Genomic DNA, 7696 nt, shown 5'->3' with positions numbered 1-7696 from the left:
AGACACATGCAGAAATCAACATGGAATTGAAAAGTATTAAATCTGTGACAAAAATAATACCCGCTCTGTCTAAACGATACCGTTTGATCTGCTCGTCATCAAACAAATCCAGAACATCGTTCCGTTCCCTGAACGTTTGCGCACGTCTCTCTCGCCTCAGTGCCATCCCCTGCTGGCAACTCCTAACCACTTAAGACACCTCTGAAGGTCTCTTAAATATCGTGGAGAGTAGGAGTGATTCTTAGACTTAAGAACGTTGATAAAAAGCTTTTATTCTTAAGTTTGAGAGTAGGACTAAATTTCGCAAATTCTCAGGACTTAAGTGTAAAATGGCACTCTAAGAAGCTTGATAAGTACGGCCCCAGGTCTCCAGACAGATTTTCCTGCGAAATAAACAAAAGTGGCGCTCTCGGTTGTCGAAATCTTATTGCATAATGTCGCTAACAAACTTTAGAATGTCGTACGAAAAATCTGCAGTCAGCAGGAATGTGTTGAATATTTTGTCCATGGTTGCCACACACCGAGCAGGTGGAGTATTAAGCTAGTCAGACAACGCAAAAACAAAATCCGATTTTCGCAGTTCCTTAAGTCGACACGAAATGAACAAAATCACTGCTAGTGCCATCCATTTTCTTCCGGGGGCAGCAGCCTAAGCAGAGAAGCCCAGACTTCCCTCTCCCCAGCCACTTGGTCCAGCTCCTCCCGGGGGATCCCGAGGCGTTCCCTCACATAGTCTTCCCAACGTGTCCTGGGTCTTCCCCTTGGCCTCCTGCCGGTCGGACACCTCCCTAGGGAGGCGTTCGGGTGGCATCCTGAGCAGATGCCCGAACCACCTCATCTGGCTCCTCTCCATGTGGAGGACCAGCGGCTTTACTCTGAGCTCCTCCCGGATGACAGCTTCTCACCCTATCTCTAAGGGAGAGACCTGCCACCCGGCGGAGGAAGCTCATTTCGGCCGCTTGTACCCGTGATCTTGTCCTTTCGGTCATAACCCAAAGCTCATGACCATAAGTGAGGATGGTGTTGCGTCTGACCAGTCTGCCTCTCAGGGAATTAAAGTCACTGGTCAATCCCAAATTCTTTCGATGACATATATGCTGAGTAAGAAGGACCATCAAGACAGAATGGGAATATTATCAAGTTTTACTAAAGCTTTAGGAGACCAGCCCACATCAATACAGTCATCTCAGGATGGTCTAACATTCAAACGGAAAGAGACTACCGTATTTTTCGGACTATAAGTCGCAGTTTTTTTTCATAGTTTGGCCGGGGGTGCGACTTATACTCAGGAGCGACTTGGGTGTGAAATTATTAACACATTAGCGTAAAATATCAAATAATATTATTGATGTCATTCACGTAAGAGACTAGACGTATAAGATTTCATGGGATTTAGCGATTAGGAGTGACAGATTGTTTGGTAAACGTATAGAATGTTCTATATGTTATAGTTATTTGAATGACTCTTACCATAATATGTTACGCTAACATACCAGTTGGTTATTTATGCCTCATATAACGTACACTTATTCAGCCTGTTGTTCACTATTCTTTAGACATTTTAAATTGCCTTTCAAATGTCTATTCTTGCTGTTGGCTTTTATCAAATACATTTCCCCCAAAAATGCGACTTATACTCCAGTGCGACTTATATATGTTTTTTTCCTTCTTTATTATGCATTTTCGTCCGGTGCGACTTATACCCCGGAGCGACTTATACTCCGAAAAATACGGTATGTAAATAGTTTTAAGTAGATTGTCGATTTTACAGTAAAAACTTTACATTTACAAAATTGTGCTGAAAATATAGTATTTTTTACAACATTTTACGGTAAATGGAAAACAGTACTACTGTTATTTTGAGGGGGTTTTTACGGAAAAAGCTGGCAGCTTAGTTGCCAGAATTTTTGTGTTGAATTGACATTGGTGTTTACAACATTATATTGTGAATGGAAAAACAGTACAAGTTCTTTTTTTTATTCTGGCAACTTAGCTGCCAGTTTTTCTAGCGTAAAAACAAACGTACCGTCTTCCCATTTACAGTAATACACCGTTAAAAACAACAACCGTAGATTTTACAGTCAAAAACTGGCAGCTCAGTCAACATAATTTGAACACAAAAGACAGTACCGTATTTTTCGGACTATAAGTCGCAGTTTTTTTCATAGTTTATACTCAGGAGCGACTTATGTGTGAAATTATTAACACATTACCGTAAAAAATCAACTAATATTATTTATCTCATTCACGTAAGAGACTAGACGTATAAGATTTCATGCGATTAGGAGTGACAGATTGTTTGGTAAACGTATAGCATGTTCTATATGTTATAGTTATTTGAATGACTCTTACCATAATATGTTACGTTAACATACCAGTTGGTTATTTATGCCTCATATAACGTACACTTATTCAGCCTGTTGTTCACTATTCTTTAGACATTTTAAATTGCCTTTCAAATGTCTATTCTTGGTGTTGGCTTTTATCAAATATATTTCCCCAAAAATGCGACTTATACTCCAGTGCGACTTATATATGTTTTTTTCCTTCTTTATTATGCATTTTCGGCCGGTGCGACTTATACCCCGGAGCGACTTATACTCCGAAAAATACGGTATGTAAATAGTTTTAAGTAGATTGTCGATTTTACAGTAAAAACTTTACATTTACAAAATTGTGCTGAAAATATAGTATTTTTTACAACATTTTACGGTAAATGGAAAACAGTACTACTGTTATTTTGAGGGGGTTTTTACGGAAAAAGCTGGCAGCTTAGTTGCCAGAATTTTTGTGTTAAATTGACATTGGTGTTTACAACATTATATTGTGAATGGAAAAACAGTACAAGTTCTTTTTTTTATTCTGGCAACTTAGCTGCCAGTTTTTCTAGCGTAAAAACAAACGTACCGTCTTCCCATTTACAGTAATACACCGTTAAAAACAACAACCGTAGATTTTACAGTCAAAAACTGGCAGCTCAGTCAACATAATTTGAACACAAAAGACAATACCGTATTTTTCGGACTACAAATCACAGTTTTTTTCATAGTTTGGCCGGGGGTGCGACTTACACTCAGGAGCGACTTATGTGTGAAATGATTAACACATTAGCGTAAAAAATCAACTAATATTATTGATGTCATTCACGTAAGAGACTAGACGTATAAGATTTCATGGGATTTAGCGATTAGGAGTGACAGATTGTTTGGTAAACGTATAGCATGTTCTATATGTTATAGTTATTTGAATGACTCTTACCATAATATGTTACGTTAACGTACCAGTTGGTTATTTATGCCTCATATAACGTACACTTATTCAGCCTTTATTTATTTTAAATTGCCTTTCAAATGTCTATTCTTGGTGTTGGCTTTTATCAATCAAATTTCCCCAAAAAATGCGACTTATTCTCCAGTGCGACTTATATATGTTTTTTTCCTTCTTTATTATGCATTTTCGGCCGGTGCGACTTATACCCCGGAGCGACTTATACTCCGAAAAATACGGTATACAAATCGGAACGGTCCACCGTCTGTTCCCAAGCACTAACACAGCTATGATCTTCAATCTTAAACCTTCAAAATGCAAACACGTATCTACCTAGCGTTGCGACGTTTGGGTGGAGATGTAACAACCTACTAGCGACCACGCAGTCTGATAGTTTATATGTCAATTATGAAATCTTAACATTGCAACACATGCCAATACGGCCGGGTTAACTTATAAAGTGACATTTTAAATTTACCGCTAAACTTCCGGTTGAAAACGTCTATGTATGATGACGTATGCGCGTGACGTCAATCGTTGAAACGGGAAGTATGCGGACACATTGAATCCAATACAAAAAAGCTCTGTTTTCATCTCAAAATTCCACAGTATTCTGGACATCTGTGTTGGTGAATCTTTTGCAATTTGTTTAATGAACAATGAAGACTGCAAAGAAGAAAGTTATAGGTGGGATCGGTGTATTAGCGGCTGGCTGCAGCAACACAACCGGGAGGACAGAGATGGATAGCAGACGCGTTAGCCGCCGAACTCACCTTAACTTCCTCCGTCTCGCCGACCGCATCTGTGATCGGGTGAAGTCCTTCGTCGCACCGTCGATCGCTGGAACGCAGGTGAGCACGGGTGTTGATGAGCAGATGAGGGCTGGCTGGCGTAGGGGGATAGCTAATGTTTTTAGCATAGCTCTGTGAGGTCCGGTTGCTAAGTTAGCTTCAATGGCGTCGTTAGCAACAGCATTGTTAAGCTCCGCCAGGCTGGAAAGCATTAACCGTGTATTTACATGTCCACGGTTTAATAGTATTGTTGATCTTCTGTCTATCCTTCCAGTCAGGGGTTTATTTCTTTTGTTTCTATATGCAGTTATATGCTATCACGTTAGCTCCGTAGCTAAAGAGCTTCGCCGATGTATTGTCGTGGAGATAAAAGTCACTGTGAATGTCCATTTCGTGTTCTTGCACTGCATTCTAGTCCTTCACTCTAACGTTCCTCATCCACAAATCTTTCATCCTCGCTCAAATTAATGGGGTGATCGTCGCTTTCTCGGTCCGAATAGCTCTAGCTGCATTGAAAATGTGAGGAGCCTTTCAACTGTTGACGTTACGCTACTTCCGGTACAGGCAAGGCTTTTTTTTATCAGCGACCAAAAGTCGCAAGGTAACAAAGTAACAAGCCAGGAGCCTGGTCACACTTGAGGAAGGCAAGGTAACAAGCCTGGAGCCTGGTCACACCTGAGGAAGGCAAGGTAACAAGCCTGGAGCCTGGTCACACCTGAGGAAGGCAAGGTAACAAGCCAGGAGCCTGGTCACACCTGAGGAAGGCAAGGTAACAAGCCAGGAGCCTGGTCACACCTGAGGAAGGCAAGGTAACAAGCCAGGAGCCTGGTCACACCTGAGGAAGGCAAGGTAACAAGCCAGGAGCCTAGTCACACCTGAGGAAGGCAAGGTAACAAGCCAGGAGCCTGGTCACACCTGAGGAAGGCAAGGTAACAAGCCAGGAGCCTGGTCACACCTGAGGAAGGCAAGGTAACAAGCCAGGAGCCTGGTCACACCTGAGGAAGGCAAGGTAACAAGCCAGGAGCCTGGTCACACCTGAGGAAGGCAAGGTAACAAGCCAGGAGCCTGGTCACACCTGAGGAAGGCAAGGTAACAAGCCAGGAGCCTGGTCACACCTGAGGAAGGCAAGGTAACAAGCCAGGAGCCTGGTCACACCTGAGGAAGGCAAGGTAACAAGCCAGGAGCCTGGTCACACCTGAGGAAGGCAAGGTAACAAGCCTGGAGCCTGGTCACACCTGAGGAAGGCAAGGTAACAAGCCTGGAGCCTGGTCACACCTGAGGAAGGCAAGGTAACAAGCCTGGAGCCTGGTCACACCTGAGGAAGGCAAGGTAACAAGCCAGGAGCCTAGTCACACCTGAGGAAGGCAAGGTAACAAGCCAGGAGCCTGGTCACACCTGAAGAAGGCAAGGTAACAAGCCTGGAGCCTGGTCACACCTGAGGAAGGCAAGGTAACAAGCCTGGAGCCTGGTCACACCTGAGGAAGGCAAGGTAACAAGCCAGGAGCCTGGTCACACCTGAGGAAGGCAAGGTAACAAGCCAGGAGCCTGGTCACACCTGAGGAAGGCAAGGTAACAAGCCAGGAGCCTGGTCACACCTGAGGAAGGCAAGGTAACAAGCCAGGAGCCTGGTCACACCTGAGGAAGGCAAGGTAACAAGCCAGGAGCCTGGTCACACCTGAGGAAGGCAAGGTAACAAGCCAGGAGCCTGGTCACACCTGAGGAAGGCAAGGTAACAAGCCAGGAGCCTGGTCACACCTGAGGAAGGCAAGGTAACAAGCCAGGAGCCTGGTCACACTGTAGTAAAACTAAATATTGCAACGTTTACACGCTTCCATGTGCAGTAATGTGCAATGTACATGACATATTATTTCATTTATATAAGGTCAACATGGAAATGTTTATATTGTTTGAAAGGAAACTGCACTTAAAAAAAGAAGTTGCCTATCCTTCACAATCAAAAAGACAAAAGTTTTTAAAACTTGTAAAAATTGTCTGGTTCTCAATGGCTAGCAATGCAGCTAATGTTAGCAATCAATTCTACCACTAAATCACTTCGAAATGCAACGAAAAACAGTCAGCAATACTTCATTTACCTTCTGTAAGCTGCATAATAACCAACATTGTTACTGTAAGAGCAAACACTGAGGACCTCTTTTTCTAGCGTAGTAGCGGTATTAGCTGTAAAAGCTAACTACGGAAAGTGATAAAATAGCTTCTACGTCCACACGGAAGGTGTTTGAGTTAGTAACACAACACTGAGATACAACACTAATCACATTACAGTATCTGTCAAGCATGTTTTCTTTGTACACAGCTAGCTAGACTATGCTGTTTGTGCTGTCAATATCACCATCGATATCAGTATCAAGTTCTTGTTCGTCACCATACACGCAGGATGTGCTGTCAATATCACCATCAAGTTCTTGTTTGTCACGATACACGCAGGATGCGCTGTCAATATCACCATCAATATCAGTATCAAGTTCTTGTTTGTCACGATACACGCAGGATGTGCTGTCAATATCACCATCAATATCAGTATCAAGTTGTTGTTTGTCACGATACACGCAGGATGTGCTGTCAATATCACCATCAATATCAGTATCAAGTTCTTGTTTGTCACGATCCACGCAGGATGTGCGGTCAATATCACCATCAAGTTCTTGTTTGTCACGATACACGCAGGATGTGCTGTCAATATCACCATCAATATCAGTATCAAGTTCTTGTTTGTCACGATCCACGCAGGACGCGCTGTCAATATCACCATCAATATCAGTATCAAGTTCTTGTTTGTCACGATACACGCAGGATGTGCTGTCAATATCACCATCAAGTTCTTGTTTGTCACGATACACGCAGGACGCGCTGTCAATATCACCATCAATATCAGTATCAAGTTCTTGTTTGTCACGATACACGCAGGATGTGCTGTCAATATCACCATCAATATCAGTATCAAGTTCTTGTTTGTGACGATCCACGCAGGATGTGCTGTCAATATCAGTATGAGGTGTGACTAGTCGAATGATGGAGGGCCAGTTCTTGCTTCCTTATGTGAGTTTATTGTTCGGCACTTTCATGAACACGCTAACAACACACCACAACAACAGTCAGCTTTTTGGTCTACCGTAAAGCAGTTTGTCTGCCGTAAACAGCAATGTTGTGACACTCTTAAACAGGACAATACTGCCATCTACTGTACATGCATATGCGACATGACTCACGTGATGGACAGTTGTGCGTGGTATGTTTTTCCGGTTTATTTGGGTAAGCACTCCATTCATGTTGAAACAGCACAGCTTCAAATTCCACATTTTGCAGTTTGGAGTCATTTTCAACTCACTCTCCCGGCGTCCGTCTGCTCCAACGTCTCACTCTTCCTTCGTGCTGGCTTCTAGAAGCAGTTGTTCATCCTCAGTATATTCAGCTTCAAAAAGATGCGGTTGTGAAACCTCATTTGTCCAAAAAATGGTCGTCTTCGTTGTTTGTTACCGAGTCTGGCGTGATTAGAAAACACACGTGTTTGTTTCTGGGAGTAGGACACACCGTTGTTGCCACAAGTCGGAAGTCAAGTGTGCTGCTGTGGAAACGGAAATCCATCCATTGCTACCGCTTGTCCCTCTCGGGTGGCGGGG

This window comes from Entelurus aequoreus, linkage group LG11, assembly GCF_033978785.1.
Source record: "Entelurus aequoreus isolate RoL-2023_Sb linkage group LG11, RoL_Eaeq_v1.1, whole genome shotgun sequence".
Classification (NCBI taxonomy): domain Eukaryota; kingdom Metazoa; phylum Chordata; class Actinopteri; order Syngnathiformes; family Syngnathidae; genus Entelurus; species Entelurus aequoreus.
The sequence above is the reverse complement of the archived record's forward strand: the minus strand, read 5'-3'. Positions refer to the sequence as shown.